This window comes from Aotus nancymaae, unplaced genomic scaffold (assembly GCF_030222135.1).
Source record: "Aotus nancymaae isolate 86718 unplaced genomic scaffold, 86718_ANA_hifiasm-v0.15.2.pri h1tg000025l, whole genome shotgun sequence".
In the NCBI taxonomy this organism is placed as follows: Eukaryota; Metazoa; Chordata; class Mammalia; order Primates; family Aotidae; genus Aotus; species Aotus nancymaae.
In genome coordinates, this window is record NW_026988438.1 from 27,899,942 (window position 1) to 27,915,440 (window position 15,499).

Below are 15,499 nucleotides of genomic sequence, written 5' to 3' on the forward strand. Positions count from 1 at the left end.
TGAGCAGCATAATGAGACCCTGTCTCTATTTAACAAAAAATTTTTTTAAAATAAAAGAATTTGAAGAGGAAGTCCAAAGTAAGAGTAAGCAAAAAAGTTTATTGCAAAGCAAAAATACACTCTGACAGACAGAGTGGGTTGCTCAAAATGAGAGATAGCAGCTTGTGTCTTAAGAGGAATTCCTTTATGGGCACTGTATGTGAATGTTTATAAAATACTGGTGAGGTCCAGTAAACACAGGTGGATCCACAGTTGGAGCATGTGCTTGGTCTCTACTTGCTCTAACACATATCATGTGTATCATTAGCATATAAATTCTCCACTAGGGGTGTGTTTTTTTTTTTACTATTTAAGTGAGGAAAAGGTTACTATAAGCTAAACCTTGAGCCTAGCTGCACATGCAGGACCCAGAGATGTCCCTGGCCCCCATCCCAAGGCAAGAATTTGTAGCTAATAGCTTCTTGGGCTTTTGGTACTGATTGGTTGGAGACTGGGGAAGTTACATCAGGAATAAGGGACTTTTGTTCTCTTTCCCTGGCTGTACTGGGTATCGGGAACTTGTAACCATGTGGTGGTCAGGTGGTATCCTGTAGAGCAGCTTATCTTGTAAAAGAATGACGCATGAGGGTGCAAGCAAAAGGAGCCTGCTGCCAAAGGGGCCGACTGGGCTTCACACAAGGGGACAAGTCTGTATGGCCTCCTAACGTTACTTACCCTGCCTCGTTATTTTCCTAAGTATATGTTATCTTCCCAAAATACAAAACTGATCATGTTCCTCTGATCTTTCCCCATTACCTTGGAATAGAGTCCAAACTTACCATATGAGTTCTTTCATGATCTGTATCTATCTCTCACCTTCTTTTCCAGATGTCCTGCATTCCTTCACATATACTCTATGTTCCAGTCATGACCAACAACGTCATTCGCTCAACAAATATTAACTAGTACTTAGACAGAAACTGTAAAACTAGTGAGTCAACAGGATATAAAATTGGTTTCTGCCTTCAGGGAGCTTACCTCATAAAAACATTTAATTATTATATAATCATGATAAGGGCAATGACATAAAAGTACTGTGTGTAATAAAAACATATAATGATGAAACTTACCAGAGCTCATTTAAACTTCTGTGTCATGATCCCTGTTTGTTCTTCTGCTGGTTTTCCTTTTCTACCCAGCCTGCTTCCCTTTTCTTGAAAATCCTTTCTTGACCTACTTGTTGTTCTTCTGTGCTCTCATAATACCCTGTGCATATTGCTTTCAAAGAGTGTATCCCACTGTTGGTTTGCATGGGTCTTTCCTTCCAACACACTCATTCCACTATGGGTCTCTTATCTCTGTATACCAGGGCATTAAATATTTATTGAATAAATAATGTCCTTTTTTGGACTTAAAAATTTTTTTTTCTGGACACTCTTATTCTGTCACCCAGGCTGGAGTGCAGCGGTGTGATCTCAGCTCATTGCAACCTCTTCTTCCCAGATTCAAATCGTCCTCCTACCTCAGCCTCTTGAGTAGCTTGGGACTACAGGCGCACACCACCATGACTGGCTAATTTTTGTGTTTTGTGTATAGATGGGTTTCACCATGTTGCCCAAGCTGGTCTTGAGTTCCTGGGGTCATGTGATCCTCCCACCTCAGCCTTCCAAAGTGCTGGGATTACAGGATTACTTTTTATCTGGACTTCACCATAAGACTCACAATAAGTAGCAAAAATAGTACAGTGAGTTGCTTGTGTACCCATCTTCCAGCTTCCCCCAATGGTAACATCTTTTAAACTATAGTACATTATCCATAGAGAAGGCTCTGGAGAAGTAAACGAAAAGTAAATAACAACAACAAAAAGAAGCTCCAAAAACTATAGTACATTATACAAATGAGGAAATTGACACTGGCATACTGCAATTAACTACACTCAGATCTTACTGAAAAAAAAAATTTTTTTTGGCCAAAACTTTATTTACTAAGCTTGAATCTGAATTTTTTGGCAATTAAAAAAAAAAAAAAAAAAAACAAATGCCAAGTATGGCAGCTCACGCCTGTAATCTCAGCACTTCGGGAGGCCAAGGAAGACAGATCACTTGAACCCAGGAGTTTGAGGCCAGACTGGGCAACATGGCAAAATTCCATCTCTACAAAAAATATAAAAATTAGCTGGACATGGTGGTGGGTGCCTGTAGTCCCAGGTATTTTGGAGGCTGAGGTTGGAGGATCACCTGAGCCCAGGGAGATTGAGGCTGCAGTGAGCTGTGACCATGTTACTGTACTCCAGCTTGGGTGACAGAGTGAGACCCTGTCTGGAAAAAAAAAAAAGCTGCCCAGGGCCAGTGGCTCATGCCTGTAATCCCAGCATTTTGGGAGGCTGAGGCAGGATCTTACCGGATTTTATCATCTTTTACATAAACTCATTTCTTGCTGTGTGTTATATATTAAACATATATATGTTTATTCTATAAAATTTTATCATATGTTGTTATGGTTTGAATATTTGTCCCCTCCAAATCTGATGTTGAAATGTGATCTCCAATGTTGGAGTTGGGGCCTGGTGGGAGATGTTTGGGTCATGGAGGTGGCTCCTCATGAAGGGCTGGGTGCCCTCCCACTGTAATGAGTTCATGTGAGAGCAGGTTGTTTAAAAGAGCCTGACACCTACTCCCTTCTTTCACCATGTGATGCGCTGGCTCCCTTTTTGCCTTTCACTATGACTGTAAGCTTCCTGAGGCCCTCACCAGAAGCAGATGCCTGCACTATGCTTCATGTGCAGCCTGCAGAACCATGAGCCAAAAAAAATACGCCTCTTTTTAAAATAAATTACCAGTCTCAGAGATTCCTTTATAACAACACAAAGCTGACTAACATATATCTATACATTTACACATAGTCAAGATATACAGAACTGTTCTGTTACCACAAAGAACTCCCTTGTGCTACCATTAATAATGATGTCCATTTTAACTGGATTTTCTCTGTATTATTTCAGGGAAGCAAGCTGGAAAAAATATATTACACATGAGCTCTGCATTGCACTCTCCTCAGAGGTTCCTGGTAGCATTCTCCCACAAATCCAAGATTTTTAAATAGGTTAAAATACTGTGAAAAAAATTCGGACAAACTAAATTTAATAGAGTTTAAATGAGCAAAGAACAATTCATGAATTCAGCTGCCTTCAGAACTAGAAGAGAGGCTGGGTGCAGTGGCTCATGCCTATAATCCTGGCACTCTGGGAGGCCAAGACAGGAGGAACACTTGAGGCCAGAAGTTTGAGACCAGCCTGGCCAATATGGTGAAAATCCACCTCTATTAAATTTTTTTTTTTTTGGCTGGGCATAGTGGCTCATGCCTGTAATCCCAGTACTTTGGGAGGCTGAGGGGGGCAGATCACCTGAGGTAGGGAGTTCGAGACCAGCCTGACCAACCGGAGAAACCCCGCCCATCTCTACTAAAAATACAAAATTATTCAGGCATGGTGGCACATGCTTGTAATCCCAGCTACTCGGGAGGCTGAGGCAGGAGAATGGCTTTAACCTGGGACACGGAGGTTGTGGTGAGCCGAGATCACGCCATTGCACTCCAGCCTGGGCAACAAAAGCAAAAGTCTGTTTCAAAAAAAAAAAAAAGCAAGCCGGGCACAGTGGCTCACGCCTGTAATCCCAGCACTTTGGGAGGCCGAGGCGGGTGGATCACGAGGTCAAGAGATCGAGACCATCCTGGTCAACACGGTGAAACCCCGTCTCTACTAAAAATACAAAAAATTAGCTGGGCATGGTGGCGCGTGCCTGTAATCCCAGCTACTCAGGAGGCTGAGGCGGGAGAATTGCCTGAACCCAGGAGGCGGCGGTTGCGGTGAGCCGAGATCGCGCCATTGCACTCCAGCCTGGGTAACAAGAGCGAAACTCCGTCTCAAAAAAAAAAAAAGGAAAAACAAAATTTAAGATAAAATAAAAAAGAATTAGAAGAAGTTCAGAGAGTTCTGCTCCTCAATGTGGGCAGGCAGCATTTATGGTTAGAAAATCGAAGTGAGGTACAGAAACAGCTTGATTAGATACAGCTAGACATCCCTATTTGGGTGTGGTCTGATAGGTATGCTGCCTGTGATTGGCTGAAGCTCAGCTGCTGTGATTGACTGAGACTCAGTTGTTACAAAAAATATGTACTCCTAGTTAGGCTTTCAGTTTGTTCCTATACTGTTAGGTTGCAGTTCATTATGTAGGGACTCAAGGTTGGAGGCATGCTCAAGGCAAATTTAGTTTAACAATATTAAAGTTAACCTTAATTGTATCTTAAGTGATTATGATTTATAGCAGTCAGAAATAAACAATTAATTTTAGAAAATTTTTAGTCACGTTTCTTTTTCTTTTCTTTTCTTTTTCTTTTTTTCCTTTTTGAGACGGAGTTTAGCTCTTGTTGCCCAGGATGAAGTGCAATGGCACGATCTCAGCTGACTGCAACCTCGGCCTCCTGGGTTCAAGTGATTTTCCGGCCTCAGCCTACCGAGTAGCAGGGATTACAGGTGCCCGCCACCATGCCCAGCTAATTTGTGTATTTTTAGTAAAGACAGTATCTACTTTGTATCACCATGTTGGCCAGGCTGGTCTCGAACTCCTGATGTCAGGTGATCCACCCACCTTGGCTTCCCAAAGTGCTGGGATGACAGGCGTGAACTACCCGTGTCCGGCTGCATGTTTATTTTTCTAGGCATTATTATTGTCTTTTTTCTGTTCTACAATCGTGACAATGTTTAAAGTACGGTTGTAGGATGATACTTTTTGTGGCCATCAGTTGAAAGGAAAGATGCCTTGTTAACAATTAAAAGGAAAGATGCCTTGTTAACTGAAAAGAGTTGCATGAAATAACGTTCTGGATATGGATCACAAGAGAGATGCTCTACATTCCAAAAAAGTTTGTGTAATTGCTAGAAAATACTGATTTATGACTCCCTAATATGGACACTGCAACTTGCTGTGATCATTCAGAGCTTTTTAAGCTCAGAGACAGGATCTCCAAGAGAACTAAAATGGTGTTTTAGGTGGACCATCAAATTAATTATGCCAAGCACCTATAGTTATTCTAAGATGGCAGCTGCAAAAGGAAAGCTGAACGGGAGTCAGTCTCCCCTGATTGCATCAATCCCTTCTTCCTCATTGTTCCAGTCCCTCTGAGACTTTGTTTAAGGGGATGGGAACTTTGAGATAAGGGATGGCAAACAAATACAAATATTTGAGTATAAACGTTTAATCTGTTCTTTTTTTTTTTTTTTTTTTTTTTTTTTGAGACGGAGTTTCACTCTTGTTACCCAGGCTGGAGTGCAATGGCGCGATCTCGGCTCACCGCAACCGCCGCCTCCTGGGTTCAGGCAATTCTCCCGCCTCAGCCTCCTGAGTAGCTGGGATTACAGGCACGCGCCACCATGCCCAGCTAATTTTTTTGTATATTTAGTAGAGGCAGGGTTTCACCATGTTGACCAGGATGGTCTCGATCTCTTGACCTCATGATCCACCCGCCTCGGCCTCCCAAAGGGCTGGGATTACACGCGTGAGCCACCGCACCCGGCCCTCAATCTGTTCTTTTCCCGGTTAAAATAATACACCAAAACGATTGGGCTTTTTTGAAACCCTAAAACATCAATCCATCCTGCCAGCCCTCAGAGTTCTAAGTGTTAAAGAAGGATGCTTTAAATATTAACTAACTGGCCAACTACTATTTGTCTGACTTGTCTGACCCAATATCCATTCCCAGTGCTTTTCTCTTTGGTAATCTTTACAGGTGGCCAAATTACAATTCTAAACAATGAAATGTTTGTGGAAGTCTGCTGAGTTTGAGAGATGAGGTAGCATCCTGAGGAAGCTTTCACTTTCCTGAAAAAAAAAAAAAAAAAAAAAAAAGACCATGCATGGTAGAAACCACCCTTTTCCCATCTTGCCTTCAGAATTTTTTCTCTAAAACTGCAGCAGCCATCTTGCAACCGTGAAGTTAATGTCAAGAGAATCAAAGAAATGACGACCCTGCTGTTCTTGAGCTGTTGAACCAACAAAGGTAATCGCCTACCTGCAGATTTGGGGTCTTGTTTAAACTATTATAATGGAATCTTTTTCGAAAAAAATGTGGGCCCAAATGCATTCCTAACTGTACAGTCATTAAAAGGACACCTTTTAGTCCTCTCTTTCCTCCTCACAATTCATTACTACTTTTTTTTTTTTTTTTTTTTTGGAGACAGAGTCTTGCTCCGTCGCCCAGGCTGGAGTGTAGTGGCGTGATCTCAGCTCACTGCAACTTCCGCCTCCCATGTTTGAGCGATTCTCCTGCCTCAGCTTCCTGAGTAGCTGGGACTACAGGCGCGCACCACCACACCCGGCTAATTTTTTGTATTTTTAGTAAAAGGGGTTTCACCGTGTTAGCCAGAATGGTCTCCATCTCCTGACCTCGTGAACCGCCTGCGTCGGCCTCCCAAAGTGTTGGGATTACAGGTGGGAGCCACCGTGCCCGGCCCCATTACTCCTTTTATAGTCACTGATATCACTATCTAATCACCCTAACTAGAAAACTCAGTTATCCTTGATTTATTTCTTCTCATCCTCTAGGTAATCAAGTCTTATTTATCACAGCTGGCTAGTTTTCATATCTATCCCTGCTTCACCATTCTCACTGACGCCTACTTTGGACTTTCTCTCCATCTCATGTCTGGACTGTATCAACAGCCTCCTGACTAGTATCCCTGCTTGCAGCCTACTATCTATCATGCTTCAGAATTTTTTCTCTAAAATCTTATCAAGATATTCTCCTGCTTAAAAATCTTAAATGGCTTTTTGTTGCCCACAGGATGAATCACGAATTCCTTACCACAGGTATCATTTGTTGTTGCTGTCTGCTTGTTTAGACTACATCATATCCAGTATGGCACAAAGTGGGTGCTCAAGTGTGTGTTAAATGACTTTAATCTTTTGTATGGCTTCTTTACTGTTTGATATCATACCACTTAACTATTTAATTAGACTAAGTACATTGGTAGCATGCGGGAAACTCAATAAAGATTTGTTGAATGTAGTTTCCAGATTCTACTGTAAAACAATCCTTTATCAGTCGTTCCAGATAACACGTATCTTGGTGTGCTTTCAGTGGATCTAGCCTGGCTTACAGGAAGAGGCTCCCCTCAATCATGTACGGTATGGCCTTTGAGATTATAATTAGTCATCTACATTCTCTAGATTGGGCGTGTGCCAAGAGTGTAAGTTAGGAAGGTAGGTGGAGTCTGTGTGGGCATTTCTGACAATTTTTTGATCCACGAATAACTCCTAGCAAATGAGAGAGCAAATTTACAGCCTGCCTGCCAGTAAGCTGTGCCAAGTTAACTAAACCAGTACGGGCCACAGACATTAGCTGCTGCTACAAACGTTTTGCTTTGTGAAGCAAAGCTGAAGGCGCTCTTTTGGAACTCGGGGATAGCGGGGGGTTGCAGGGGGTGGGGTGTAGCCGCCGCATTGCAGCACAAAACGGAAGGCTTCACACGCCGGAGTTCCCGTCCGCACCCAGATGTCTCTCTCTCCCTTTCTTCTAACCTCCCCCAACTGCTGGCCCTTTCGGGTGCTGCTGTGAGTTCTTCCTTAGGCTTGGGAAAAACCGAAACGGCGAGGGAGAGGGAGAGAGGAAGGCACGGTTTGGAGAAGAGGTGCTGCGGGGACAAAGCGACCCGCCCAACGCCTCCTAAACTTTCTCCTGTTCCCGGTCTGGTATTGTGTAGTCCTACTCATTCCCACTCCCCGACCCAGCCTGCAAAAATCTGTATTTCAGGGGAAATTTCAAGGAGTAAAAAACCTCCTTCGGCATAACAATTAGTGTTTTGCTGTGCAGATTTCCTAGCAATGAACTTCTCTGGCTTCTCCACGCGCTAGTTTTTAAGCCCGAGGCCTCGGCCGCCGCAGCTCTTCGAACAACCCCTCCGCCGCGCACGCGCCCCTCGAGGGCGCTCCCCTGACCTTTCCCGGGAACCCCCTTCAATTACGCTTCCCGTCCCCTCGCGCCGCCCCCGCCCTTCCTGCTCTTTCCGTTTCCTTTTTCGCGCCTGCGCGGCCCCAATTGTTTTGGCTTTCCGGTGGGATCCGGCAGAGGAAAAGGGCGGGGGCAGCTAGAGTAAGGGAGGGGCGGGGGAACGGTCGCGAGGACCCGGGAAACTGCAAAACTGCCGCTGGTGCCGACAGGCGCGCGCGCGAGGCGGGAGGGCGGCGTGGCGAGGGCGGGCGCCGCGGGCTGGCCAACGGTCCGCTGCCCGCGCGTTCCCGGGCCGCAGGCGGGGGCGAGAGCGCGCGGCGGGGGCGGGGCGGGGCTGGAGCGGCGGGCCGGGAGTCTCGCGGCCCCGGGCTGACGAGGCGGCGCGGGCGGGCGGCGCGGCTCCCGGGGGTGGAGTCTGGCGGTGGTCGGGCCCTGAGGAGCGTGCGGCGGCGCCCGCAGAGGACGCTGCTTTCCGCGCTGGACGGACCGAGTGAGGGAGGGTGCGAGGTGAAACCGGAAGGAAGAGGCGGCGGCGGCGGCGGCGCCAACCTTCCACGGCTGGAGGCGGAGGCGAGACCCTGGCCGTGGCCTCGGCGGGAGGGCCACGCCCCCGCCGCCGCGCGGACGGGCCCAGTGTGCCTGGGGCCACCGGCTGGACCGGTTCCCACCCCGAGGGACCGAGAGACCTGGGTGAGCAGGCGACGCCAGCGCTGGGCGGGCGGGGAGCCCTCAGCGACTTGTGGAGGGGCCGGGGAGGAGGGCTGCGGCGGGAGGGGGCTCTGCCTTTTGTGGCTCGGCTGGCGGGGGGCGGCGGCCGGCGGCCGTGGCATCTTTCGAATCCTAGGCGCTTCCGCCGCGGGCGGGGGAGGGGCGCCGGCGCCGCCCTCCGCACCCCTCGGCGGCCCCTGGGCGGCAGGGTTTCGGGCCGTTTCGCGGGGAAGGGGCGGCCCGGGGCGCCGCTTGCTGGGCGTTTCCGGCACCGGGCGCCTTGGCGGCAGCGGGACTCCCGGGCGGCGCCCTGGCCTCGGCTCGCGCCTGCCCTTACCGAAGTAAAGCTGTTTCTCTTACGACTCGCGACGTGTTCGCGACACGATGGGCCGGAGGAGGACACCCCGTTCCTTCTTTATTTCCCCCCGGTATATCTGAACTAACCAAGAGAGGTCTAGGCGAACAGAGCTCCTATTATGGTCTATATGGACGTAAAAAAGAAAGCAGAAACTGCCCTTTGAAAGGGAAAATTGTGTACGTATTTACTTTGTGAAATCGTTAACTTCCTTGAACTCGACCACCTTCCTCTCCCTGTGAATTGAAAAACCGTGGAATAGAAAAATCTCTCTTAGTTTGATGTGGGGCAGTTATTTTGGGTTAACATTTTTTTTTTCTCTGGGCTCAGCAATCTAAGATCTCTACCTGCTTCAAAGGTAGAGGAGTATCCAGTTCACGGGCTACCACGGTGACCCCTTCCAGTGAAAATAAGAATTCAAAATACAAAATGAACTTTAAAAGGGCATGTTTGTGTGAACCATCTCTGTGTCTATTAGCCTTTGGAAAACGTAGGGGACAGAACTGGTCACGTGTTGTTTATACATGAATCTGTACGTAAGGCTAACTGAGCAGAAACGAAACCCTATCAACGCTGTGCACTAAGATATTTCCTTCCACGCAGGCAACTAATAGAGTTTTTTCCTCCCTTCTCTCTGAGTTGTACATTTTTGGTGAATTTAGTAGTGTGGACTTCAAATCTCTTGCAATTGTGAATGATTTAGTTTGGTTAACCTTTGATAAGGACTTTTTTCCCCCTTCTTTTTTCCTGACCTAAAGTAAATTGAAAAGTCAAGCCAGTCGGTTGTTTTCCAGTCTTGATGATGTGGAATTTTGCTATTCTTTCCATCCGGCTAATAACTAAAGTTTAAGCTTACTTCTCTTTGATCTTCTGTTGGTTTAGTGCTTATTGAAGTCCTTTTAGGTTAGGGCCTGGAATCCTCAAGAGGTTATCTTCTGACAGTAACTGGAGGGCTGTGGCCTTTCTGTTGAGCATGCTCTGTAGTCCACACGTTTCCACATAGTGCTGTTTTTTTTTTGCTCCCATAAAAAGCATTATAAAATCTGTTTAACTTCTGTTATTCATAGGGCATGTAAGGAGATGGGAGGGAATAGAGGTATCAGTACATATATCCTGCTCCTCCATACATTTTCTTCTGGTTGGTGGAAATGTAGAGTTTTTCATACCTAAACGGTGAACATTGAATGTGCAAGGCAAATTCTGGAGACTTGAATGCAGTCTTAAAAGCCAAATGATAACATTGTTTTTTCCAAAGATGTTACACATTTATTTAGAAAAGAGTTCCCCTTCTCCCCTTCTCTTTGCCCAGTTTCCTAAGACAAGTAGGTCCAGGAAAAAGGATTGGTCCCGCTGTCATAGAATAGGAGTGAAAATTTCAAAGTCCTTTGTTAGCTTAATGTTTTCAGTTTTGCAGAGGTTGAATAGACCAAGTGATACTTAAATAACTCAGTATTAGAAATGACAGGTTGATCTCAAGTAATTTTTGTTTGTTTTTGAGACGGAGTCTCGCTCTGTCGCCCAGGCTGGAGTGCAGTGTCGCGATCTCGGCTCACTGCCCGCTCTGCTTCCCGGGTTCAAGCGATTCTGCCTCAGGAGTATCTCCTACCTCAGGAGTAGCTGGGATTACAGGCGTCTGCCACCACGCCCTGCTAATTTTTGTATTTTTAGTAGAGACGGGGTTTCACCGTGTTGGTCAGGCTGGTCTGGAACGCCTGACCTCGTGATCCGCCCACCTCCGCCTCCCAAAGTGCTGGGATTACAGGGGTGAGCCACCGCGCCAGGCTGATCTAAGTAATTTTTTTTTTTTTTTTTTTTTTTGAGATGGAGTTTTGCTCTTACCCAGGCTGGAGTGCCATGGTGCGGTCTCCGCCGCTTACCGCAACCTCCGTCTCCTGGGTTCAAGCAATTCTCCTGCCTCAGCCTCCCGAGTAGCTGGGACTACAGGCGTGCGCCACCATGCCCAGCTAATTTTTGTATTTTTAGTAGAGACGGGGTTTCACCATGTTGACCAGGATGGTCTCGATCTCTTGACCTCGTGATCCACCCGCCTCGGCCTCCCAAAGTGCTGGGATTATAGGCGTGAGTCACCGCGCCCGGCCTCTTCCTTTTCTTCACTCCCGTCCCTTGGAAGAGTAGTGACTTGAGTAGCTTCCCTTGGAAGCAGGGGCTTCTAAGTAAGTCTGTCTCAGTTTATGTTCATTTTCCTTTTTAGAAGGAACTTTAGTAGTCGTAATCATTGTTAAGTTGCCATACCCTTCATGACCTCATATGTGAGTGTATGAATATCTGGGAAATACTTTCTTTTACTATTGTGATTGAAGAAATCATTGACTTGGTGAAAAATGATGTTCCAGTGAAAAAGTTTGGGTCAATTTTACGTTAATCTACCTTTCCCCAGCGTTCTTAAGTCACTGAGCAGAGCTGAGAGGAAAAAGGAAAAGTGATATCAAAAATGAAAGGACATACTATACTCATATAATTATTGTATCACAGATGGCATTGCTTTTATGTTCTTGTTTAAATTTTTAAAAAGTGAGATAATTATAATGTAGTACAGAAGCTTATACTTGTGACCTGAATTTACTTAGGGTTCTGAGCATAATTAACCTGATGGAGCCATGTCATCTATCAGTATGATTGGAAAGAGAGAACACAGAGGAGGAGACCTAAGCTCTGAATGTGACTAGAGTAGGCAAAGCTGTGCTGAAATTTTTAAAACTTGATATTCTATTCTTCAAAAGACCAGGGTTTTTTTTTTTTTTGGTTTGTTTTTTAATTGATATCTGTCACAACTCCAGAAAATTCTGTTTGTGTAGCAGTTGACAAGCTAAAGACCAAATGGTCTTTTCTAGACATTCTTAACTGTCATGATTGTTTTGATAACTTGAAAGCAAACTCATTCTAGCACCAATCTCTTGTCCTTCCTAAGGAGAAAACTATCTCATTGAAATGAAGAAAGGGTTGTTTTATGACTAGTGCCTTCCTGGACTTGTTTAGTTTTTTACACTTGACACCAGCCTTCTCAAGATTAGTCTTTGTTAAGTACTAGTTTGTTTCATTATTTGTACCATCAAAATAAATTACAATGTATCAGAAAAGGAAAAAAGAAAAGAAAAAATATCTTAATATTTTAAAACACTGAAATCAGATTTCAAATGTCAAATATTTGCAAAAAAATCTCAATTTTCTCTAAAAACATTGAATTTCTCTTATGTAAAATGCCATTTAGCCAGAATGAAAAGAGAGAACTGTATTTGGAGTGCTGAGACCTTGAAATTGAAATCTTTAGACCTGGTGTAGGTGGGGAATCCAGGAGTTGGAAAGTGCTATAAAAGCTCCACCAGTGAGTGGGTTAATAAAAATAATTTTGGATATTTATGTAGTAGTGCTATGTGTCAGGCACTGAACCAAGTATGAAATTTAATCCTAGACTAGTTCATTGAGAAGAGCATTCTACTTTTAACCCCATTTTAGAGATGAGCAAACTGAGGGATAGAGAATAAATAACTTACAAACGGCCACATAGCTAGTAAGTTGTGGAACTGGGCTTTTAACAAGTAGTTTGGGTTTGTACTCATTTTTTTTTTTTTCAGCTGTTGATCTCCATGGAGAATGCCTTGGATCTTTTTCAATAAAAATTTTTAATCTTCTCTGTTGACATTTGTAGTATTGGGAGATGCAGTACTCCCTAAGTTAGTAATATACAATTTGAATGTGCTTCCTAGGAATGACTTATAGCCATGGTGCCCTTCCTTGAGGGAGACCTATCACTCCTTCATTCCTACTATATAATTTATTTTCTTTTTAGTTGGCAAATAATAATTGTATGTATTTGTGGGCTACAATGTGATGTTTCAATCTGTACACATTAAGGAGTGATTAAATCAGGCTATTAACATATCTATCACCTCACCTACTTATTTTTTTGTGGTGAGAAAATATAACATCTTTTAGCAGTTTTGAAATATGCAGTATATTATTATTAACTGTGATCACCATGCTGTGTAATAGATCACTAAAACATTCCTTCTGTCCAGTGGAAACTTTGTACTTACTACTGTACTTACCATAGCAGGCCTTTCTAGCAGCCTCCTCCCCATCTTTTTATCCTTTCTTTCTTTTTCATCCACAGCTCAGTTAATTGCTGATTGGTCTCTTTATCATATTCAATAGTTTAATCCTTTATTTGTTTCTCAGTCTCTGTGTCCTGCCTGGTTAACATTGGGAAAGTTTTCTTTGCTTCTGTTTGTGTTTCCAAGCTCCTCAGTGGGAGGATGCTACAAAATACACACCTCCAAGAATTAAAACTAGGTTTCAAAGTGAAATTAGATGACTATCCCTTCTCATTGCCTCCCCCCAAAAAGCCAAAACAGTGCCATCAACCTCTGAAATCTTTAAAAGTATTTGGAATTAAAAAAAAAAATTTATTTCATACCTTTTCTCTAATGTTGGTTCCTTAACCTTTAGTATTAATCAGAATCTGTAAAATAAATTCACTGTCACTGTTACCTGTTTATGAGTATTACAATAGTATTTGCTTTGTGTAAATTTTCTTTGTTGATATACTTTCGGGCATATTTTGCTGCTTACAGCAAGAGGAGTTAAACACCTTTTTAATACTGTTCTTTTATAGGAAATTGAAGTGAGGAATTCAGACAACCAACTTAAATTTGTTGAATAGAACTATAGTTGTCTCTTGCTATCAGTAGAAGATTAGTTCCTAGATCTCCTTGGGATATGAAAATCCAAGGACACTCATGTCTCTGATACAAAATGCCATAGTATTTTCACTAATCTTTGCATATCCTCTCAATACTTTAGGTCATCTCTAGAAATTATTTTCTGTGGGAAGAGTTTCAGACTTTTAAGTAGAATTGTATATGTTACTATCGATTGCTGATTGATTTAATCCTGACAATCATTTAGTAATAGTAACAACGTTTTGGAACTTGTTTTCCTTTTTTTTGAGACAGAATCTAGCTCTGTTGCCCAGACTGGAGTGCAATTGTGCGATCTCGGCTCACTGCAGACTCTGCCTCCCAGATTCAAGCAATTTTCTGCCTCAGCCTCCTGAATAGCTGGTATTACAGACACCTGCCACCACGCCTGGCTGATTTTTGTATTTTTAGTAGAGACGGGGTTTCACCATCTTGGCTAGGCTGGTCTTGAGCCCATGAGCCTCATGAGCCACTGCACCCAGCCAATGTTTTGAAACTTTTGTGATGGAATTCGCTCAGTAGAACCTTGGAGACTTCGGCATACTAGAGAAAATGTATTAGAAGCCTGTTTTTTTTTTTTTTCCACTTTATAAATTTTTGACTTCTATAGGAAGTCCTTGGATTTAAAAATAAGTAGAACTTTTTCCCCTGATAATTTGTAGAAAGTCAGTGGGTGGAGGCCAAAGGTGGTGACTCATGCCTGTATCCCAGCACTTGGGGAGATCAAGGTGGACACATCGGAGGTCAGGATGTGATTCTAGACCAGTCTGGCCGTGACACCCTGTCTTTACTCAAAATATAAAAAAAATTAGCCAGGCATGGTGGTGTGTGCCTGTAGTCCCAGCTACTTAGAAGGCTGAGGCAGGAGTATGGCTTGAACCCGGGAGATAGAGGTTGCAGTGAGCCTAGATCACACAATTGCACTCCAGCCTGGGTGACAGAGTAAGACTCTGTCTCAAAAAAAAAAAAAAAAATGTGTATAGACAGTGGAGGAAAGGATTTCGTCCTGTGTGTAACATTTTAACCTTATCTTTGCTGTTATTCTGTGTGATCAAGCAAATCAGTCAAAAACACTGAATTGAGCCTAGGACTTAAGGAGTAAGAATATGTATGCTTTTTATGTCAAAGTACATTGCACTTAATAAGATTCTGAATTTCATCATATTGCGTTTGCGTGACTGATTTAATTCCTATGCTGGTTTGCTTTTTTTTTTTTTTTTTTTTTTTGAGACAGAGTTTCGCTCTTGTTACCCAGGCTGGAGTGCAATGGCACAATCTCGGCTCACCGCAACCTCCGCCTCCTGGGTTCAGGCAATTCTGCTTCAGCCTCCTGAGTAGCTGGGACTACAGGCACGCGCCACCATGTCCAGCTAATTTTTTGTATTTTTAGTAGAGGCAGGGTTTCACCATGTTGACCAGGATGGTCTCGATCTCTTGACCTCGTGATCCACCCGCCTCGGCCTCCCAAAGTGCTGGGATTACAGGCGTGAGCCACCGTGCCCGGCCTGCATTTTTTTAAAATTTTTTTAAAAAATTTTATATACTTTTTATACTTAAAATCTTTAAAATTAATTTTTTTTTTTTTTTTAAAGATGGGGTTTCTCCATGATGGCCAGGCTGGTCTTGAACTCCTGACCTCAGGTGATCCACCACCTCGGCCTCCCAAAGTGCTAGGATTGCAGGCGTGAGCCACTGCACCCGGCACATTTTTTATTATGGAATATATTCTAATGAT

General features: G+C 43.9%; 1 protein-coding gene across 5 annotated transcripts in view; it reads left to right on the top strand.

The window, feature by feature from the left end:
• KBTBD2 (kelch repeat and BTB domain containing 2) overlaps positions 1–15,499 on the top strand; it is an 86,677-nt gene that overhangs the window by 53,669 nt on the left and 17,509 nt on the right. For 3 of the 5 annotated variants that reach the window (XM_064380476.1, XM_064380472.1, XM_064380474.1), the window contains one exon: positions 5,764–6,033. The gene's annotated coding sequence lies outside the window, so the exon portion shown is untranslated. Of the gene's footprint in view, positions 1–5,763; positions 6,034–8,440; positions 8,674–15,499 lie in introns of those variants that run through there. The other 2 variants (XM_064380475.1, XM_064380477.1) reach the window with 2 other exon arrangements.